This window comes from Pristis pectinata, chromosome 28 (genome assembly GCF_009764475.1).
Source record: "Pristis pectinata isolate sPriPec2 chromosome 28, sPriPec2.1.pri, whole genome shotgun sequence".
NCBI lineage: Eukaryota > Metazoa > Chordata > Chondrichthyes > Rhinopristiformes > Pristidae > Pristis > Pristis pectinata.
The window spans coordinates 20,650,287-20,673,755 of record NC_067432.1 but is presented as its reverse complement, the minus strand read 5'-3'; the positions used below and the strand labels follow the sequence as shown (position 1 = coordinate 20,673,755).

Here is a 23,469-nt window from a genome sequence, read left to right as displayed (position 1 = left end):
TCTGCATCCTATCAATGTCCCTCTGCAATCTTCGACAATCCTCTAGACTATTCACAACACCACCGACCTTTGTGTCATCTGCAAACTTGCCAACCCACCCTTCTATCCCCTCATCCAAGTTATTAATAAAAATCATGAAAAGCAGAGGTCCCAGAACCGATCCTTGTGGGACACCGCTAGTCACAGCCCTCCAGGCCCTCTGAATGCACTCCCTCCACCACAACCCTCTGCTTTCTACAGGCAAGCCAATTCTGAATCCACACGACCAAGCTTCCCTGGATCCCATGCCCTCTGACCTTCTGAAGAAACCTACCATGTAGAACCTTGTCAAATGCCTTAGTAAAATCCATATAGACCACATCTACTGCACTACTCTCATCAATCTGCCTGGTCACCTCCACACTATCAGGCTTGTGAGACATGATCTGCCCTTCACAAAGCCATGCTGGCTGTCTCTGATCAGACTATGATTCTCTAAATGACCATAGATCCTAATCCTTCTGTCTACTTCTCACCCATGCCTCACTCTAGGATGTCCAACTGTTTCTTGTATCTAGCCATCTCTGCTTGTACATTGCCTAACTCTGATGTATCCCTTTCCTTTTCTTGCTCTACTTGCACACTATGCATCTTTTGTTGAGCTTGTTACCTACTTCTCTCCTGCAGGCATTTCCACATCAATTCTAATGGCAAACAAAAGACAAGGAAAGGAAAGAAATAAAAGAGCACATCTGTTGGTTATTCCCTTTGTGCCATTGCAGAAGTTTCCTTCAAAACACAAGCAAACATAAACTTTTGGAAACAAATGTATTGCTATGAAGTAGTATACACGCCTCCCTCTGGAGTTCTGAATGGTAACCCCCACACACTACCAAGCGTCCTCAGTAGCCACACCACAGTAACACAGAAGCCCACCCTCAGTTGTAAGTGCCCACCAAACAAGTATACATGCCCTCCAATGCCCTGAAGGGTGAGTAACGATGCACCAAAACCGATGACCCCTGTTATAACAAACTACTCAGCACTGGCTGGTAGCTGGTCCGTTTACTCACTCCGAAGCACTTTGCATCTATCTCTCCAGCTCTCTGCTCTGTTCTTAGTGATATGTTGTTAACCCATGGTCATTGGCCCAAAGAGATCTAACTGCGGGGTGCTTCACTTTATAACTAGTCAGGTCCTTGCACTGCTGCGGATGCTGGCCATTTAATGGGTCATGGACATACCCTGCTGTTTACATCAATTGTTGTGACTTCAAATGAGCCACATGGAGACCAGAGCTGTCAATGTAAAAGGTCTTTATTCAGCAAAGGCAGACACGGAGAGGAGTCCTGCTGGGAGAATTTCTTGGTAGAATCTCTCTGAATTCAAAGTACATTGAATTTTTATATTCTTTATGCACAAAAGTAACAGCAGGTGACTGAATGCAATTTCAATGGTTTCCATTGCATACTTTACTTCAATATTTGAGTGTGGACAAACGATTCCAGAGAATTACATTTTTACAATGGGAGCACATCTTAACTGACAAGACGAACTCTGAATATTCCAAGACCTTTGTTGGGACAAAGTAGTTAACATGAATGGCCTAAAAGCTTTTAAGGATTAAAATTGAGAACAAATATGACTATAACCACGTTTCATGTGCTTAGTGGCAAAATAGCCAGTCTGGAGCCTTCCTTGACCTCTGTCACAATAATACAAAGTATCTTAGCTCAAAATGTCTGATGCCTGCTTCGATGCAGGCCATTGGCATAGTCGTATTGCCTGTAGATATGGCCAATGAATACAAAAATGTGTTAACGGTCATGCCAGTTTCCAAACCGTATCCCACAGTGAGCCAGTAGCTTGCTTCTTCACAGACAGCGCTGTTTGCTTACATGGCTGTCTTTGTCATTTCGAGACCAATTACAACTTACAAGTTTCATTTGAAAACAGTTTGAAGGCTGGCTTGGGATTGTGTTAATGGCTACTACCCTATAACTCTTGATTATAGAGGAGTAGCCATTAAGTTAAATTGTGAGTTAATTGTTATTGTAATTACATTATTAAACAAGAATAGAATGCCCATAGTTTTGAATTGTCCAATGGAAATTGCTTTTTTTAATTTTCCGAAAATACTTTGCCTTGAAAACCTTTCAATAATATAATTTAATTTTCTCGTCATTGTCAAGTGCCTCTGTGGACCTGCCTTCTGTAACCACCTCCAGTCCTATAACCCTCAGTTCTCTATATTCCTCTAATTCTGTTCTCCTGTGCTTCTCCATAACAGAGTCAGAGATATTGAAAATAGATTGTGAAGATTTAAAGTACTTCATTGTAGACATATTTCATTTTTTTAGTCTGTTATGTTCATGACAGGAGGCTGTATCAGTTTGCTCAGTGTAGAAATCTCTTTAAGCAAAGCAAAATCGGGGTCATTTACATTCACTAAAGAGAACAGACAGGACTTTAATGTCTCAACCCAAAGATAACACCTTTAAGAGTGTAGCACTTCCTCAGCACACCCCTGAAATGTCAGCCTGTGGTTCTTAGAATTAGTCCACAGCTTTCTGATGCAGCACAGTAAAAATTCAGAGTATTGGGGTACTTAAGGCTTTCAGCAAGCTTTTGGCATGGCATGACACACGTTATTAAGAATTATTCATTGTCCTCACTACACACCTAGTCACTAATTCCATCTTCCCTGACAACTGTCTATAATTGAACCAGGCATCTTACAATTGCAGTGTCATATCTGATTACCATTGGACAACATTACTGCACCATCTCTAAAACTCTCTCTTTGCCTATGACTCCATCCCTGCCTCAGCTCATTTGTTCTTCAAATCTTCATCCATGGATTTGTGACCTCAGCATTTGGACTATTGACATCTGGCTCATCCACACTGTAGCCTTCATATATTTGTGATTGTACAAAACTCCACTGCCTTGTGTCTTAATGAGCTCCATATCCCACTCACCTGTCACCCTATGCTTGCTGAACTGCATAGGCTCTCAGTTAAGCAATGCCTTGATATTAAAACTATGATCATTGTCTTAAAACTCCTGCACAGGCATGCTATTCCCTGTCATGTTACCTCTGCAACTGCAGAAACTTCCGAGCTGTCTGTACTCCTCCTAATCTGGAGAGTTAATCAACACTGAATTTAATTGCTCTTATTGGTGTACATGCCCTCAGCCCCCAAGGATCTAAACGCTGGTATTCCCTCCCTAGACCATTCCACTGCTCTTTCCTACTTTAAAACAGTCCTGAAAACTGATCTTTGAACATGAATATCTCCTTTTCGTTGCTCAGTGTTGCATTCATTTAAACAATGCAGGAAGTCCCCGGGTTACAAATGCCCGACTTACAAACCGACCTCTGTAAAGCCTGACTGCTGCGTACAAATCAACAGACACTTGGCCACAGTGAGCAGGATGTCACTGACAGGCACTGTAATGCAGTTATCAATGGTTTACCGAATTGATGTAGGTCGCTGTGGACCTGTCAGCAATATAAATGAAACAACAAACCGAGAAACGGAGGAGAAATCACAGGTTGATGAACGCCATTGAGGACGATTATCACCGTGCACGGACCAGGTCAATGCATTACACCTCCCTCAACCGAAGTACACTTAGTGTGGACTTTCAGCGTTATCAACTGGAAAACTTATGGGATTGTCTACTATTCTCAAATCTTTACTGGAGCCCAAAACCACTGCATCTCACCTGTCTGTTGGTCATGTATTTGGACAGACACTTACCTGGAACAGCAACAAGGGTGAGAACCGGATAGTAGATGGGCTTAATAGTCCGCACTAAAGAATAGATCCGATAATGCAATGATATCCGAGGATTATTCGAAAAAATAAAGCCAGCCCAGTTGAAGACATCCTTTCCCACGGCTGTAACATCCCCATCTACTGTTTCCAGATTCCCACCCATTCCTGGAACATCGCACTCCACTGTTCCTCGTTTCCAATCAGTGGCCAGAACCTTACACTCTTCTATTCTCAGATTCTGAACCATGAACAGAACACCCCAATTTACATACAAATTCGACTTACGAACAGACTCAAAAACGGAACTCATTCGTAATCCGGGGACTTCCTGTATTCTCTACAAGTCGTGGACTTTGCTGCCAATATCCTCTCAACTGAATGACTTCCAAGGGCATTTCAGAGAGCAATTAAGAGGTAGCCACATTTTTGGTTCCGGACTCATGTATAGGCTAGATCATGTAGCTTGTCTGTCAACCCTTTTAGACATCAAACATAGAACAGTACAGCACAGTTCAGGGCCTTCGGCCCACGATGTTGTGCCAAACTAACTAAACCAATGACTCCTAATTAATCTAATCCCTCTGCCCCACACATTGACCATATCCCTTCCTTCTCTGCATATTCATGTGCCGATCTAAGTCTCTTAAACACGCCTATGCAACTGCCTCAACCACCACTTCTGGCAGTGCATTCCAGGTACCCACCACAGTATAAAAGAACTTGCCTCACGCATCTCCTTTATACTTTTCCCCTCTCACCTTAAGTGCCCTCCAATACTAGACATTTCAATCCTGGGAAAAAGATACTGGCTGTCTACTCTATCTATGCCTTGCATAATTTTATGAACTTCTATCAAATCTCCCCACAGCCTCTGCTGCTCTAGAGAAAACAGTCCCAACTTGTCCAGCTTCTCCTCATAGCACATGTCCTTCAAACCAAGCAGCATTCTAGTAAACCTTTTCTGCACCCTCTCCAAAGCCTTCACATCCTTCCTATAATGAGGGGACCAGACGTCCTACAGATGTCCTATAATTTGGAGGCTGATTTCTAACACGGTCTTTCAGATCCTTAAGGATTACTTCTAACCCTTAAGAAATTCAGCTGTGACCTGAAAAGCAAATTTTGATTTGTAGATTAGCGCAAAAAAGTAAGGATAAAATACAGGAAGGACTTGGACCAGTTTATCAAGTGGAATCTGCGTAGAATAATCCATTATTTGCTGTGTTCATTACCGTAATTGACAATATAACATTAAAACAACATTAAGAAAATTAATTGTGATTCTTCACATGGTATTGGTATTGGTTTATTATTGTCACTTGTACCAAGGTACAGTGAAAAACTTGTCTTGCATACCAACCGTACAGGTCAATTCATTACACAGTGCAGTTACATTAAGTTAGTACAGAGTGCATTGAGGTAGTACAGGTAAAAACAATAGCAGTATAGAGTAAAGTGTCACAGCTACAGAGGATGTGCAGTGCAGGTAGACAATAAGGTGCAAGGTCACAACAAGGTAGATTGTGAAGTCAGAGTCCATCTCTTCGTATAAGGGAACCATTCAATAGCCTTATCACAGTGGGGTAGAAGCTGTCCTTGAGCCTGGTGGTATGTGTCCTCAGGCTCCTGTATCTTCTGCCTGACGGAAGAGGAGAGAAGAGAGAATGACCCGGGTGGGTGGGGTCTTTGATTATGCTGGCTGCTTCACCAAGATAGCGAGAGGTAAAGACAGAGTCCAATTTGTGAGGTAAATATGTTTGTAATTGCACTGTTAAACGAGAAGATTTTGAAGTGTTCAATGGAAATTGCATTTCTTTCAATTTTCAGAAAATGGTTTGCCTTGAAATGATCATTTGCCTTAAATAAAATTGAAAATTTTCATCATTGTCAAGTGCTTCTGGGCTTACCCCCTCTCCATATCCTCCTTCAGGTCTATAACCATTAGTTCCCTGTCTTCCTCCAACTCTGGCCTTCTGTGCATCCCTGGTTTTCTTCAGGCCACCACTGGCCATTACCCATGTGGCCCACAGTTACACTCCCTCACTGCCGGCCTGACACAGTGACAGCGCCTTCTCTGGATGAGATGTTGCTGGAGGATCAGGGAGCCAAGAAGATGGGTTCATGTTCAGTCTGATTTGAAGAGGGTGGGGTGGGAGATGGTGGGCTAGGGGGGGAAGGAGAAAAGACAGAGGAACGGATTGGAGAAAGGAAGGGAAAAATGAAGGGAAAGAGAAGGGGAAGTAGAGAGAATGAGGGCAAAAGAGTGAGGGACAGGATGGGGAGCGAGAAGTAGGGAAGGATGTGGGAGAGAGCGAGTGGGAGGAAGGGTGGGAGGTCGGAAAAGGGAAGAAGGGAGTGGACTGGAGAAAGAGAGGGAGGAAAATATCTATGTTCTGATCATGGACTTTCTCTCCCATCTATCTCTCTCCGCCATAGTTATGTTTCCTTCATCCACTCTATCTTCACTAACCCTCGCTCTCTTTCACAGCTGCTTTTGTTGTGCCTCCAATTTAATGGCTGCAGGAATCAGAGCCGTTACCTGCGCTCCTGGGCTGGCAGTGCAGGTAAGGCAGTTGCTGACTGCTCCTGCCAGTGAAACCTTGAGAAGAAAGGGTGGTGCTGGGGCTAAAGGGTCCAAGTACATCCCATTGGGGAGGAGCGGATTGAGGCTACAGTTTCATTCGCAATAGTTTGGTTGGTGGGTGGAGGTGAGTGTGTCAGAGCTCTGAGCCTGGCACTGGGATGTTGGGAGGTTTGAGGGTCCACCTCCATAAGGGAGAGGGGAGCGTAGGTGAGGAGTGCACTGGTGGTGTTCCAAATGTTAACCGTCCAGCCAAGTGCTGCACACTGGTGTGATTTCCCAGTATGGCCTTCACTGAACAGATATTTAACTCCGAAGCATTAAAAAGAAGCAACAAACAGAGCAACCTTAAGATCTGACTGGCATGGACAACAACAGTAGATTTCTTTTCCTGAAGGGTATTAGAGACACTCCAATGGTTCCATAGCCATCACTGTTGATATACTGTTTACCATGCACAGATCCACATGTTCGTGGGGTCAGCCCCGACATGAAGTTTTCAAACAAGTAGGGCATGCAGGGTAGTGTAGCGATTAGCGTAACACTTTACAGCACCAGCAACCTGGGTTCCATTCCGGCTGCTGTCTGTAAGGAGTTTGCACGTTCTCCCCGTGTCTGCGTGGGTTTCCTCCGGGTGCTCCGGTTTCCTCCCACATTCCAAAGACGTATGGGTTAGGAAGTTGCGGGCATGCAATGTTGGCACCGGAAGTGTGGCGACACTTACGGACTGCCCCCAGAACACTCTACACAAAAGATGCATTTCACTGTGTGTTTCGATGTACATGTGACTAATAAAGATATCTTATATACGTAGGAGAAGGCCTTAGTGATAGCCATGTTTTTTTGTTATCCATGCGGAAAGTCCGTGCCCCTATTCCTCATGGATAACAAGAACTAACTTTTTAGTCCTGATTTATTTCCTTCGTTGGATCAGGTCTCCCTACGGAAGGATGGGTGAAGGAAAGGTTCACCAGGTTGACTCATGGGATACCAGGTTTCTGTGAGTGGAGATTACATACAGTGCCAGCGACCTGGGTTCAATTCCGGCTGCTGTCTATAAGAAGTTGGTACGTTCTCCCCGTGTCTGCATGGGTTTCCTCCGGGTGCTCCAGTTTCCTCCCACATTCCAAAGACATACGGGCTAGGAAGTTGTGGGCGTGCTATGTTGGCGCCAGAAGTGTGGCGACATTTGCGGGCTGCCCCCAGAACATTTTCAGTAACACAAAAAGATGCATTTCACTGTGTGTTTCGATGTCCATGTGACCAATAAATAAATATCTTTATCTTTATCTGAGACCTCTAATCTTCAGACTTTAGAAGAATGAGAGGTGATCTCCTTATGGCACTTGAGATACAGATATAATGTTTCCCCTTCCTGTGCTGTCTAGAACCAGAGGTCAGAGTGTCAAAGTAAGGAGTCGATCTTTCATGGTGGGATGAGAAGGAATTTCTTCACCCCAAAGGCAGCAACTCTTTGACGTTCACTCCCCAGGAGAGGTGTAGAAGCTCAGACACTGAGTATATTCGGGACAGAGTTGCTTTTAGATATTAAAGCATATGGGGTTATTGCAGAAAAGTGGCACTGAGGTAAAAAATATTGACTGGTGGAAGAAGCGTAGGTGCCAAGTAGCCCACTCCTTTCATTTCCGATGTTCTTGGAGTTAAACTTCAACTCTCTAGCTGTTGTACTGAGCTTAGAACATGACTCCAGATCAGTAGTTCAGGACTCTGCACAAGCGTACAGTCACATTGGCACTACAATTTCCATATGGCAATCTTGAAAATGTTGTGTTAAAGGTGCCATAGGAATATAGGTTGTTGCTGTTGTTGAAGTAAAACTGTAAGGGAGGTTGTAAAGAGAATTACTGGACTGGTTTGTTTCTCAGATTGTTGCGCCAATTAAAGTTAAAAGCACTCGTTTAGCTTGGGTGTGTTCTTTGGCTGCTGTTATGAAGATTAAACAAATACTACAGCGTCTTGCACACACTGTGTCTATAGTAAACATTCCAACAGACCCAACCCCTAAAATGCTGGCATTTTCTGGTAGGTTTTTACTTGTATTGCTTTAGTTCCTTGGGGAGAGTTTGTTTCAAAAGCAGCAGAAAAGAAATTGCAGTGATTGTAATCCTCAGTCCCTCTCCCTTGCCATTTATCCTATGTTTTCCCAGGAAAATAAAAAGATTCATAAATTCTGTAAGTATTCAGTAAAATTTTTGATTTATATCTGGATCTGGTTATTGCTTGATCATTGTGCCTTGGATGAGATTGAATGGTGATAATCGTGAGTCTGAGAAGTATTTTCTTTTAACGCACCATCACTCCTATCTGCCAGAGTAAATCGCTTTGTTTGTGGGAGCAGTTAAAAGCCTGTTTGTAAGAAGCCTTTAATTTGTAAGTAGATCTACAGCTTTTTCCAGCCCTTTCACTAAAAGGCACAAGTTCACTCTCCAAAGAAACAGCAAAAATTTCCTTTGCTGGACGGAAATAGTCCCACAGTCTACTAGTGTATCATCTGTGGTGTCTTCAGGCTTGTAAACCTTGACACAAAAGCAATTCTAAAAGCATCTACTAATCATATTGCTATGGATCATTTGAGGCACAAGGGCAGTTAGTTTGGTTTACTTTCTCTCTTGCTGTATTTCTAAGACTGTTTAGGAATCGTCAGTCACCAGTGAAAACATTGAAGCAAGAGCTTGACACTGTGCCAATCTGATTCTTTATCAGTTTGTATAATATAGATTTATTAGAGGCTCGTAGGCTCTGTTGTGCAATGTGTGGTGCACAGTTGAAGCCAACATTGTTGCTGCTCAGTGAACATATGCAGGCTGAGGGTTTATACCCACAGATTCATTGCTAAGCTGGTAAGTTACCGTTACCAAGTTAGACTGACTGTCTCTTAGTATTGTACTAGAGTTTGACAAGTGCAAAGAGCTCAGATTTGCAATATGTCCCATTATGTGTTGTGGCTTTAAAAAATGCTAGAGGTTGATTATGTTGTAGTGAGGTTGCTTGTTTAACACAGAGTGTCTTTTCTAAAATCTTGTACTTTCTGTGATCAAACACTGCATTGTGTTTATCATTGAATTCCAAATTAAGAAATAAAATAAATAGCCAAACATGTAAGCTCATTCCACGCTAGGGTTAGAGAGCTGTGCAGTTGGCTGCTGCCCAGCAATTGGAGGGCAAGTTTTATAAATGGTATGAGATGAAATAAAAACTCGGTTTTGAGTTTGCTTCTTGCTGTGTACATGTGTATATCTTGTTGTAACAAACCTGATTTATTTGCCACTTCAGTTTGTATGGAGTTTGGGGGCTGCAGACAAACTTGTTCGGATGGAGAAGGGATTGGCTTTGCTTTTATCTTCAAGGTTCTATCTTCCACACAATTTAACTGGTGTTTATTTGTGTGTGATGAAATCGGCCACACAAGTAGGGCCTTTTAGTTTGAAGCTTGTTTTTGGGGTCTGGGTGTAGGGGGAAAGGACAGGATGTTGTCTGAATGGGTTTGTTTCTGTAATTTTCAGAAGCCTGAGGAGATGTAACATTGCACAGCAGAAGCAACTGTATCATTCTGACTGCTAGAGTGTTAGCAGGGTGTATTGAACTGCATTGACTCTCTATTGTGGCAGAAATGAAAAGAATTTTAATCATCTATGTGATTTGAAAGAATTTGCTTCTTTCACTAGATCACTTTCTCTGTATCGTTCATGTAAATTGCACAAATATCCAACTACAAATGGATTTGATTCATCTACAGGTCCTCCCCAGCTTACAAACGCTCGACTAATGTACAGCCTGCACATATGTCCGAGCATTTGGGAAGCTGGCTGGATGGATTTGCCAGCTGCTGCAGGGCTGCAGGCATCTTCTGTGTGTGGGAACTTGGTTAGCGGTTGCATTTCCGACTTGCGGACTGTTCGGGTTACGAACCGATATCTGGAACGGAACCCTGTTATCACCTTAGGAACCACCTGTACTCACTGTAGATTTGCAAGCTGAGTTGGCTACAATAATTCTGGTCTATGCCAAATTGCACTATACATTTATTTGTAGATAGCCTCTTAAATTGTTTTATTTATTTGTTTATCAGGACCTAAGCATCACTGGCAAGGCCAGCGTTTATTACCCATGCCTAATTGCCCTTGAGAAGGCCTGCTGCCTTCTTGATCTGCTGCAGTCCTTCTGGTGAAGAAGCACCCACAGTCTGTCTGGGAGGGAGTTCCAGGATTTAGACCCAGTGACAATGAAGGACCAACGAAATATATTCCCAAGTCAGGATGGTTTCTGCTTGGAGGGGAACCTGCAGTTGGCAGTGTTCCCATTCAGCTGAAGCCATTCTCCTTCTTCGTGGTCAAGGTCGCGAGTTTGTGAGGTGATGTTTGGAGGAGTTTGAGCAAGCCTTGCATTTTATAGATGGCATATGCTACAGCCACTGAGCACCAGTGGTGGAGGGGATAAATGTTTTGGACTGTTAATGGAGGTACCAATCAAGCAGGCTGCTTTGACCAGGTTTTGAGCTTCTTGTTGGGAATGCAGTCATCCAGGCAAGTAGGAGTTACTCCATTGTACTCCTGACTTACGCCTTGTAGATGGTGGAAAGGCCTAGAGGTATCAGGTGGTGAGTCCTTTGATGCAGGGTACCCAGCATCTAACCTGCACTTGTGGTCATGGTATTTATGTGGTTGGTCCAGTTGAGTTTTTGGTTAATAGTAACCCCAGTATTTAGAAGATAAGATAAGATGTCTTTATTGGTCACGTGTACATCGAAACGCACAGTAAAATGCATCTTTGTGTAGAGTGTTCTGGGGACAGCCCGCAAGAATTGCCACGCTTCCGGCGCCAACATAGCATGCCCACAACTTCCTAACCCGTACGTCTTTGGAATGCGGGAGGAAACTGGAGCACCTGGAGGAAACCCACGCAGACACAGGGAGAACGTACAAACTCCTTACAGACAGCAGCCGGAATTGAACCGGGGTCACTGGCGCTGTAATAACATGAAAACATAGAAAGTAGGAACAGGAGTAGGGCATTCAACCCATTTGAGACTGCTCCACCATTCAGTATGATCATTGCTGATTCTTTATCTCAATATTATACTCCTATTCTCTCTCCATATTCCTTGATGCTTTTTCTGTACAGAAATCTATCTACTTTTTTAAGCACATTCAATGACTTGCCCTCTACTGCCTTTTTAGTAGAAAATTACTCAGGCTCACCATCCTCTGAGTAAAAGTCTCCCTCTCCTGATCTCATTCTAAATGTGTTACCCTGTATACTGAGACTGTGCCCCTTGTTCCAGAATCATTGTCTCCGCATCCAGCCTGTCGAGCTCTGTCAGAATTTTGCACATTTCAATGACATGTCCTCTCATTCTACTAAACTCTAGTGAACACAAGCTGACCATCCCCAGAGTCAGTCTGGTGAACCTCCTTTAAATGCCAATCTTCCTTTTCTTAGGTGGTCCCTCAGGATGGTGGATGACGTGCTTCCACTCCTGCTCTGTAGGTTCTGAGGTGGATGGTGTAGCCTGTGTGGACCTGCAGACCCTGTCCACAGGTTGGGCAGAAGGTGCTTGGCGGAGCATTTGGGTGGGTAATTTATGAGGTGGTGAACTTCTTTCGCTGTTTATGCTGACCTTCTTGAGCTTCTAGCAAAGGGGACGAGGCTCCTACTTTCATCTGAAGTGTTCCATCCCCATTTTGATAGGCAAGATGTCCCATAAATTAGCATTTTCAAAAGGACTTTGAGAACATCCTCGAATCCTCTACCCTATCTGGTACCCTCTTGTCATGGTGGAGTTTGGAGTAGAGTTCCTATTTAGGAATCTCTTTATGGGCTTCTGACTGATCTTACCTGGCTACTTGAGCCATCAGTGCTGGTGCTGTTAGCCTTGGGAGGGGATGCCAACCTTGGACTGCATATCCAGCCAGTGCCTTTGGAGAATTTTGTGGAGACAGGTTTCCTGAGACCACTCTGGTGCTTTGAAGTGCCCACTGTAGGTAATCCACATCGCAGATCACTGCTGCTACCTGGACTGTGATCTTTTCCTCAAATGGCTACCAGCTCTGCTGGCACATTGAAGACAATGATCAATTTCACAGTTTAAGTCCACCTCCACCGACAAGTGGCTCCCAAGATACAGGGAGTGGCCTCTACCTCTCAGGTTGTCTGAAATAAAAACAGCAAATGCTAGAAATACTCAGCAGGTCAGGCAACATCTGTGGAGAGAGAAACAGAGCTGAATGTATTGGAGCTTTGTTTCTCTCACCACAGGTGCTGTCTGGCCTGCTGAGTATTTCTATTTTACATTTCCAGCATCTTCTATTGATTGCTTTTAGCTTACTTTCCAGAGTCTTGTTGTGGATCTTTATTGTCAGAGGGCAGTGATGTGTAGCAGAGGCAGGATCTTTGTTTTGCAGATGCTTAGTGTAAAACCCATCCTCTGGTATGCTTCAGTGAATGATCCAGATGTTAATGTGACTCATTGGTCGGGGTTCTGAAGGTTGTCTGAGATGTCCTGTCTGAGAAGATCTGTCTTGGAGTGTAGGGGAGGGATGGTCCTTGAGTCCCTTAGCATTATTTTTTCTTGCAGCTTCATTATTGTTGCCACTGCTGTTTTGGGGCCAAGCTAGTGGAGATAACAGAACAGATTAGGCAATTGTCAGACCAATAGTTTTCAGTACCTTTCATCACATAAATGATGCAGACATCCTTCCAGTCTCTCATTTATTCCATGTTCCAATATCTATTTCATTGAAAAAGCTTGTTCCCAACTGCCTCTGTGTTATTTTCAATGCACATTGTGAGTTTAGACACCTTGGAACTGATTTGCCAACAAAGGAAACCAATTTAATGCTACGTCTCTTCTCAAGAGCTTTTATAATTGTGAAAATTTCATTGAACCCTCCTTGATCCAGTGCCAAGTCTTTGAAACTCTCACTTCAATCTACCCTTTTATCCATGTACAGAAGTCACACCCAGCCTGGCGGGAACAGGCTCAGTGGGACAGCTGGCTTCATTTACATGTCCATATAAATTAATACAGATTTTAAAATTGAGTCCATTTTGAAATGTAGAAGTAATGACGCCATTGGAGATCTCCCTTAAAGGCCAACCGCCTGGCACATAGAGAGGTTCAGGAAGAAGGCCACCATCTGCACCCGCATGTACTTGCTGAACCACTCCATTGTCTCCTGTTACTCACAGCCACCCCAGGCTTCTTGGAAAGGAGAATTTGCATGTATGCGTGTTGATTAGTAACTGGTTTACATGACTGGACAACCCTGTGTGTTTGTGGAGAAAGTATTTTCTTTCCTTGGATTACTGACTTGTGTGGGATGGGTTTCAGCCAGTCTCGAAGCTTTGGTCCAAGCCACTTCATAGAATAGATGTGGATTAGCATTAAAAAAAAACAATTTGTGAAAGTGTTTACTCATATCTTACTTTGAATATCTTTGAGAGAAAAGCCCAGTTCTACTTCATTAATATTGTGGCCAGTTTGACACATGTTCACTCAGATTCAGAGTGTGCTGAATCAGCTGTCCTTAGCTGTGGGAGGAGGAATTGCAAGATGGGGCAGGTAACTTTGGATTGATTATAGAGCCTTTGTGCAGTGAACAAAGAGGAACATGTTCCAGGATTCCTGCTGCTGATGGCTGGGTTGTGATCCTTGGTGCCATGTACACGAATGTGGATCCTGGGTGAGCCAAGCTGAATTCTTACACAGAACACCTGCGCTCTGTCCGTAACCGCGATCTGCATCTCCCCATGGCCACACTCCCACTCCCCCTCCCACACTATCACTGATATGTCAGTCCTCGGCCTCCTCCACTGCCGGGAGAATTCCAAGCGCAAACTGGAGGAAAATTTTCCATCTTGGAACCTTGCAGCCTAACGGCATGAACATTGAATTCTCCCACTTTAAGTAATCGCCCCCCCCCACCCCCCATGCTTCTTCTCATCTTCCCTTTCCTAGCCTGTCTCTTTTTTCTACCTTTTTTTCCTTTCTCTCCTTACCTTTGACCCATCCCCCAGTGGATCTGCTCTCCCCTCCTCCCCCGAATCTGTCTATCACTATCTCGTACCTGCATCTACCTATCACCACCTTGTGCCCACCCCGCTTCCCCTCTTTTGTCCACCTGTCACTCCTCTGCTTTTCCCTCCCATATATTGGGCTTCCCCTTTTCCGATCTTCAGTTCTGAAGAAGGGTCCTGACCCGAAACGTTGACCGCCTGCTTTTCTCCACGGAGGCTGCCTGGCCTGCTGAGTTCCTCCAGCATCATTGTATTTTTCATCTGAATTCTTATTACTGTGCCTCTATTCATCCCATCGTCATGGAATCTGTCAATCACTACTGTCCAACCTGGTGACTGAAAAATTACCACTTGAAAACTGACTGAAACTGAGTGAAATGTGGGGAATAGTGGAAGGTAATTGGAACTGATCATTATCAATTTAAACCAAAAGATAGGAAAAGGGCAGATGAATTAGACATTATTATGGAGGCTGTGTGCCGTATCTACCGGGGTAGTGGATGGACAAACAACTAATTTCCAAATGTTTTTGCTTCTTGAAAAATTCTCCTCCAATTTCTGTTGCCATTACCCATCCACTCGGGGGTGAAAGTAAGCTGGTATAAGCCAGTACAGAGTATTGGCAAGAAAGTGGCCAAAGCAGTTCATACAAATGGGTAAAATTGACAAATTAGCAATACCACCAGGCTAGAAGAAAATTTTGCTTACTTTCACCTGTGCATTGAAGTTAAAATTCATCTTGTGCGTAGAGCAGTTTCATGTCTGCTTCTCATTATACTCTCTATATGATAAGCAGTTCCACTGACTTCAGCCGATCTCAATATGGGGCAGGATGTGTGACGGGTGGTGGATGTGATGCACTGGTTTTGAAATTAGATTCAGTAGGACTATTTCTTTCAGTGCCATGTAAATGAAAATTAGTCGTTTCAGGAATAAAACACATTAACAATGGTTTCTGGATTGTTTCTGGAGAAGGAGAGAAAAAACGGGGAACTGCAGACCTGTTAACCTAACATCAGTGGTAGGGAAAACATAAAGGATATGATAACAGGACAACTAGAAAGTAGCAACAGAACTAGACAAACTCAACATGAAAGGGAAATTATGTTTAGTAAACCAACTGGAGTTCTTTGAGGTCGTGGTGCATTTGGATTTTCAGAAGTCCCACGTGAGAGGTCAGTGTGTAGAATTAAAGCACCTAGGATTGGCGGTAATGTATTGCCACGATTTGAAAATTGGTTGACAGATGGGAGCAGAGAGTAGAAATCAAGGGGACATTCTCAGTGTGGCAAGCAGTGACTAGTGGGGTGCTGCAGGGATCAGTGCTTGGGTGATTCACAATGTATTTCAATGATTTGGATTAGAGAGCCAAATGTAATATGTCTAAGTTTACTGATGGTGTAAAACTGGGTGGAATTGCGGGTTGTAACCTGGATGTAAAGAGAGGATAAAGACAAGCTCAGTGAGTAGAGAAAAAAAATGGCAAATCCAATACAATGTTGTCGGATCCAGTTATTTTCAAATCCGCAGGTTCTTTCAGGAGTCCAAGAATGAGTTGAAAACAACTTGGTGCTTCACAAAGTTTTATTGGAAAAGTTTAAAACAAAGAAACAGTCACAGAGCACATGGCACTAGCTTTACTACTAGGAGATGAGCCGAGACAAGAGGAACTAAAGATGTGCTGGGGCTGGGGGGAGGTGGGGGGGGGGGGTGGTGGGAGAGAGCAAGAGAGAGATTAACAAAAAATGACACCTTTTATACCTGAGATAAGAGGTACTCCTTAGCTAACAATAGTCCAATCAGAAAACCTATTAGATACCTGTGGCTAAACCAACCAATGAGAAAACACGTATTCACCTGATGGACGAACCAATAAGCTAGGAAGTGGCCATTCCTTGTACAGCCACTTGAGGTGTATTAAACACTATACATGTTAAAAAACTACTTAACACAGTCGAATCTAACAATATGGATAAATGTGAAGTTATCCACTTTGGTGCACAGAACAAAAAACAGGATTTTTTTTAATGGTGAGAGATCGGGTAATGTTGACGGACAAAGGGATCTGGGTGTTCTTGTACACCAGTGACTGTAAATTAGCATATTGGTACAACAAGCAATTAAGAAGGCAATTGGTAACTTGGTCTTCATTGCGAGTGGTTTTGAGTTCAGGGTCAAGGATAGCTTACTATAACAGGGCCTTGGTGAGATCACACGTTAAGTATAATGGAGTCATGGAATTGGAGGGCTTGGAGCTAGGGAGAGGTGCTACAAGAATGGCTGGGGAACCCAGAGGGAGCAGGAGTGAAAGTGTTCACGAAGTCCACACAGACCCTCACTCCAAACCTGACCTCTCTGAGGACAAAATCGCCCAGGGCTAAGGTTTACAAAATGAGTTGTCGGGCTCACTTCTGTGCCAAGTCTGTTTTGCTATTGAGGTCAAAGTCACTGACGCACTTAGCATTGTTGCCTCCAGATCTCCCTGGGTGGCTCAAGATAATCCACACCATCGCTTGGTGCTGGCAGGGTCAGTGTGAAGAGTGCTTACATCTCTGTCTTTGGCTTCTGCTATTGGTCTCCTCAAGGTGAGATTCCATTGTCTACGCCAATGAGGATGCACCCTTCAGTATTCCACAGCTGGTTTCATTCTTAGTAGTCATCTGATGAGCAGAGTCCTTGGCTGAGGGCATCGGGCAAGAGGAGGAGAGGCAGAACAAGGACAAGGATGAGGAGGAGAGGATGGTAGAAAAGACACAGCAGGCGCAATACCTGTCACCAGAAGGCTATGGGACCAGGCAACATCCCAGATGTAGAACTGAAGACTTGTGCTCCTGAGCTACCTCCTGAACCAAGCTGTTCCAGTGCAGTTACAACATGGGCATCCACCCGACAAGGTGGAAAATTGTCCAGTTTCATCCCGTTCCCAAAAAGCAGGACAGATCCAATCCAGCTAGTAACCCACTCCATCAGCCAGCTCTCAATTAACAGCAGAGTGATGGAAGCTACCTTCAGTGTTGTCAGTCAGCACTTATTCATCAGTAACCTACTCACGGATGCCAAGTTTGGGTTTACCAGTACCACGAGGCTCCACTCCCCACCACAGTGCTGGTCCAAGCATAGACCACAGACATGCGATCCAGAGATGAGGTAAAAAGTTCACATCAAGGCAGCATTTAACTGGGTGTGGCAACAAGGCACCCAAAACTGAAGGCAATGGGCATCATGGGGAAAACACTCCAGTAGTTGGAGACAGACAATGGGAGATGGTTTGGGGGTTGTTGGAAATCTCTGAAGCCAGCTCTAGGACTACACTGCAGCAGTTGCTCAGGACAGTGTGCGAGGCCCAACAGTCTTCATCAATGACCTTCCTTTCATCAGAACGTCAGAAGTGGGGATGTTCACTGATGATCACACAATGTTTCCTTTCATTTGCAACTCCTCAGTAAATGAAGCAGTCCATCCCTGTATGCAGCAAGACCTGGATGGCATTCAGACATAGGCTAATAAGTGACAAATAACATTTACACCACAGAAGTGCCAGGCAATGACCATCTCCAACAAGACAGAGTCTAACCACCTCCCCTTGACATTCAATAGTATCACCATTGCTAAGTCCCCCACAATCCGTGGGACCACAGTTGACCAGAAACTCATTTGGACGAGCCACAGGAAGTACTATGGCTACAAGAGCAGGTGAGAGGTCAAGTGACTCACTTCCTGACACCTCAAGGCCTTTCCACCACCTACAAGGCACAAGTCAGGAGCATACTGGAATCTCCTCCACATGCCTTGGTAAGTGCAGTGCCAAAACTCTCAATGTTGGACAAGGGCAGCACTTGTATGGGAACACCACCACTTACAGGTTCCCCTCCAAGTTGCACACCATCCTGACTTGGAAATATATTACTGTTCCTTTGTCGTTGTTGGGTCTGAATCCTCAAACTCACTACACAATAGTGTTGTGGGAGTACCTTCACCAGAAGGGGTGCAGTGGTTCACAAGGACAGTTGAGGACGGACGGTAAATGTTGGCCTTGCCAGTGATGCTCTGATCTGAAAAAATGGAACAGCTAGCAGGCCACAGATTGGTACTACATTGGTTTCCAGGTCATTTGTATTCACCGACCAATGTGGGAGCAGGGTTGCTTACCGCAACCATGGTGAGAGGTTAATGAGGAGATCTTCCCTTTAACTCCAGAATACACACAAACAGAATCTGCTGAAACACTGCTTCCCTCTCTCTGCAGACACCTTCTGGAGTTACATCCAAGTAGGCTCAACTAATGTACAGCTTGAAACCTACCCCCCAAAGTTGAGGCATTCTGAACTTTCTTGCTATCGCATTTGATCAATGCTTCAAGTGGGGGGAGGTTTCTGCAGTGCTTCCTCCAACAAAATTAGGAATTTTTGGGCATACTATGTTGGCGCAGGAAGTGTAGCGACACTTGCAGGCTGCCCCCAGAACACTCTATGCAAAAGATGCATTTCACTGTGTGTTTCGATGTACATGTGACTAATAAAGATATCTTATCTTAAAATGTACCCGTCACACATTGGCCTTGGGCAATTGCTGCTGGAATTATGGGCATTTTAACACAAGCTAACACACAATTGTTCATGACAAATAGTCTAAAACTAACATTTTTGTTACTTCCCAATTCTGAAAAAGCGTCTTCAGTTGGAAACATTAACTGTGTTTCTCTTCACACAAAAGCGGCCTGACCTGCTGAGTGTTTACAGCATTTTCTGTTTTTATTTTAGATTTCCAGCTTTGCAGTTTTTGATTTTCACATCTGATGCTCATAACAGTTGTTTTCTTCTGTTCCGCTGATTTGAGGAATTCAATAAAATGTGATACTTAGCAAGACTTCAAGGCAACAGCCTTGAAACATGTGTTTGTAGAATCAATATCACCAGGCATGTAATTGTCAATAAGATGTATCCTGAGTTCTGTGAATGCTTTATTCGAATTAATGTCAATTCCAACCATAATGAGCACATAGTCAGCCTTTTCATTCTCTCACACCTACACAAAATACAATCCACACCAAGGTCAACACACTTAAGGGTGCTGCTTCCATTTGGAAGTTGTTTTTGAGATGGTAGCACTTCTGACCCTGAAACAGAAATAATGAACTTTATCCCATGCAAAGGAAGTAAAAGTCATTAACTTTTCATCATATGATTACACAAACTAAGCCTTCTCTGCGGGAGGCAAATCAGAAAAACATGCGTCACTGAAACTTCATTTATGGATAAAGGCTGGAGGAAGGCTCCGTTGGAGCAAAAACCATGACAGTGACCTACCCAACACAGGACTTGAGTTATCGTTCTTTTTTCATTGCATTTTGCCTCCCAGTTAAATGGGCTCTGCAGTTAGGCAGGAAGATAGGTCATGCTTGAGGCTCATTCTCTTGGGTACTGCATGGTTTAAGGGAGTAGTCCTCACTTAGTTTGGCTCCTGGAATCACTGAGCCTGATCTAACTTCAATACTTTCATCAATCAACATCCCTGGCATCGTTGAGCAAATAGTTAACATTCTGATTCAGTAAGAATAAAAAAAATATACCTGCATCTCATGAGAAAGTAGGCGTCTGCTTATCAATGGTACATCACGACATTACTTCCTTCAAAAGTTGGGAATAATCCTCTTTGATTAAGTGGAATGAAAATGATTTACTTTATACGACTCAATAATTTTGTGCTCTTTCTATGCAATTAGTGCATTGCACTCACAGGAACCTACAAACTCGTTACATTAGTGTGCACCATCAGATTTGTGACATCTGAATACCAGGGTTTTATGGACAGATAAATTAAAATATTTGTTTTAAATGCAACATTGCATTGATTGCAAGAACTACTGTACGTCCTGGAACTTCCCCATAGTGCTTACCTTGCATGTAGGTGAACCTATTCTACCACTGCATTCCTCTACTTCCTCTTCTTGTGGCTGCTGGAAGGTTGAACCCTTTCTCTGGTCTGGACAGCAGATGTCCACAGTGGACGCCCACCATTAGCTTGTGCACTGGATGGGATCCAGCTGCTCTATTTTGCAGACCTAAGACACATCTGAGAGGCAGCAATAGGAGAAGAATTGTGGGCAGGTTAGAGGAGGGCAGCAATTTCAAGCTCCACAATGTCACTAGGACCCTCACAGGACCAGACAGACAACAGACTGCCTTTCTGCTGCACATCAGACCACACGGCTGCCTTTAAAGTCACCAGGCCAGTGCCAATCCCCACAACCAAATCCCATGAAACAACTCTCTACCACTGAGGCTACACCGTTCACTCAGAGATCAGCTGGTGCTCAATGAGCTCAGATACAATGACGGTGAGTGGCTTCCCACCCCCCACATTTTCATGCGTATTAGTAGATTCTGCCTCATAGAGTCATAGAATTATTCAGCACAGAAACAACCCAGCTCATCCAAGCTAGCACCCCATTTGCCCGTGTTTGGTCCATATCCCTTTAAACCTCCTCCACGTCCATGCCCCTAGACGGGTTCAACCTTCCAGCAGCCACAAGAAGAGGAAGTAGAGGAATGCAGTGGTAGAATAGGTTCACCTACATGCAAGGTAGGCACTATGGGGGAGCACCAGGATGTACAGTAGTTCTTGCAATCAATGCAATGTTGCATTTAAAACAAACATTTTAATTTCTCTGCCCATAAAACCGTGGTATTTAGATGTCGCGAATCTGATGGTGCGCACTAATGTAACGAGCTTGTAGGTTCATGTGAGTGCAATGTACTAATTGCATAGAGGGAGCACGAAATCATTGAGTCGTATAAACTAAATCATTGACCTCTCTCTAGTACTGCCCCTGCTCTCACACTGGTTGGTGCACTCGAATGGCCTGGAAACCAATGTAGTAGTAATCTGTTCCACGGTCCACTTCCTCCTCCTCCTCCTCCTCCTCCTTCTCGTGCTTCTTCCTTAGGTGTAGGGTTAGGATTGGGGTGGATTTATATCTGGAGAACCTGCAATGATGGACACAGAGGCAATGGAATGACCATGCAGCTTGCATGGTCCTGTGCATGTGAGCTGCCCCCTTTTGACCAGTTTCTTTTGGACAGGACATCCATATCAATAAGGCAGGGAGAAATGATGAGGGAACATAAGGTTCTTGCAGCCCACAGCTATCTCATCATCATGGGGCTTGGCTGCTCTGATGGTCATTAGGAGCCTTTCTTCCAACCCAGTCAACCTCTGGTCCCGTCCATCCTATGGAGTCAGCCTGTGATTTCAGGGCAAGCACGGTAGTGTAGCGGTTAGCGTAACACTTTACAGCACCAGCGACCTGGGTTCAATTCCGGCCCCTCTCTGTAAGGAGTTTGTACGTTCTCCCCGTGTCTGCGTGGGTTTCCTCCAGGTGCTCTGGTTTCCTCCCACATTCCAAAGATGTATGGGTTAGAAAGTTGTGGGCGTGCCATGTTGGCGCCAGAAGCGTGGCGACACTTGCAGGCTGCCCCCAGAACACTCTATGCAAAAGATGCATTTCACAGTGTGTTTCGATGTACATGTGACTAATATAGGTATCTTAAAGATCTTAAATCTTAGCTTTGGCCTGAAGGTGGAGAGTCTTGTATTAGGCACTAACATCGTTGCCTTCCTTGAGCTACATATGTGTGTGGGTTGAACTGTCAGAGTGTTTGTGTACCCTTGTATGGGTAGTGGGGGGGGGTGGGGAAGGGTGGTGATAACTGGCTGTCTTTCAGTGTGTAGGAGGTGTATATCTGGCCGTCTCTGAACTGGATCTAACTGGGACCTGTGTGCCCTTGTGCGTGCAGGGTATAGCTCTATGTATGGGGAGTGTGCCTGATTGAGTGTGGATCTGTGTATGGGGAGTATGTCTGACTGAGTGTGAGTGTTATCTGTTGGTGTGGGCCTGTGTGTGGGAAATGCCCTGTCTGACAGTGTGGATCTGTGTGTAGGGGAATATATCTGTCCATAGGTATAAGAGGAGTCCAGCTGTCAGAGGGTAGGTGGGTGTATGGGGGAGTACGTGAAACTCAATGTGAGGACGTCAGGCTGTCATTGAGTCGATGTCCCAATGAGATCATGAGGTTGTTTCCAGCTTTGGTCCATGCTCCCGGGTATTGCACACAGGGACCCCAAACCCTAGCTCCAGCTGGCCCTTGAAGGCCTCATTGCCTCCCCCAACCCTGATACATAACTTCCCCATCTAGGAATGGATCTCAAGGCCTTCTAAGTCCGTAGGCTCACTGCCTTCCCTCCCCCATCCCTCTCTGCTGCCTTGTGCTGACTGAATCTTTTAAGGACAAAGCCCTGTGCATCAGCAGAGTAACAAGGCATTAATGGCTGAGCGAAATAGTGGTGGTAATGCTACCTACAAGCACTGCTTCCCTTTGTAGGAAGCATTGAATCACTGCCAGTACTATTGCATCAGATACCCTTTGAAGATCGTGTTCCTGATGCTGTGCCTAAACCAGCGAGGCTGACCCATGCGTCAGTATTCTAACACATCTACAATGGAACCAAGGCATTTCTTGGCCAGTCTGTGCTGCTTCCACCCAGGTTGGCTGTCTAACCACCTGCCATGATGGCACCAAACACTGCTGCAGCCACTGGTGAAACCCAATGAGAAAGGCTCTACCAAGCTGTCCGCTTGGGGCTTGGATTAGGCAGAGCTCATCACTTTGTGGGATCTTGCTTTGTGGCAGTTTCTTATTTATTTTTCATATTTCCTTATGACAATGCCCCTGGTGTGTAGGTGAGTGCTAGAATCTCAGGGATTTGAAAAGAACATGGGGAGAATAAAAAATGGGAGCAATGTAGCACTAATATAAACTGGGTGCTTCGTGGTCAGTGCGGACTCGATGGGCCAAAGGTCCAGTTTCCATGCTGTTCTCTCTCTGACTCTATAGAAGGAGGCCATTTGGTCCATCAAGTCCATGCCAACTTTCAGAGCAATCCCATTAACCAAGTTACTTCCCTGTAACCAATTCTCTCACACATGCCCATTAACTCCCGCATGATGCTCCCTACCAGTGATCTAAGCTAAGGATATTTTTACAGTGGCCTGTTAATCTAACAATCTGCACATCTTTGGGATGTGGG

At 44.4% G+C, this 23,469-nt stretch overlaps 1 protein-coding gene across 4 annotated transcripts in view; it reads left to right on the top strand.

The window, feature by feature from the left end:
* Nucleotides 1-23,469, top strand: part of sema4ba (sema domain, immunoglobulin domain (Ig), transmembrane domain (TM) and short cytoplasmic domain, (semaphorin) 4Ba) — a 340,196-nt gene that overhangs the window by 195,737 nt on the left and 120,990 nt on the right. The window contains exon 1 of one of the 4 annotated variants that reach the window (XM_052040697.1): nucleotides 8,428-8,538. The exons of 2 other annotated variants lie outside the window; for them this stretch is intronic. The gene's annotated coding sequence lies outside the window, so the exon portion shown is untranslated. Of the gene's footprint in view, nucleotides 1-8,427; nucleotides 8,539-9,124; nucleotides 9,207-23,469 lie in introns of those variants that run through there. One more of the 4 variants, XM_052040698.1, reaches the window with a different exon arrangement.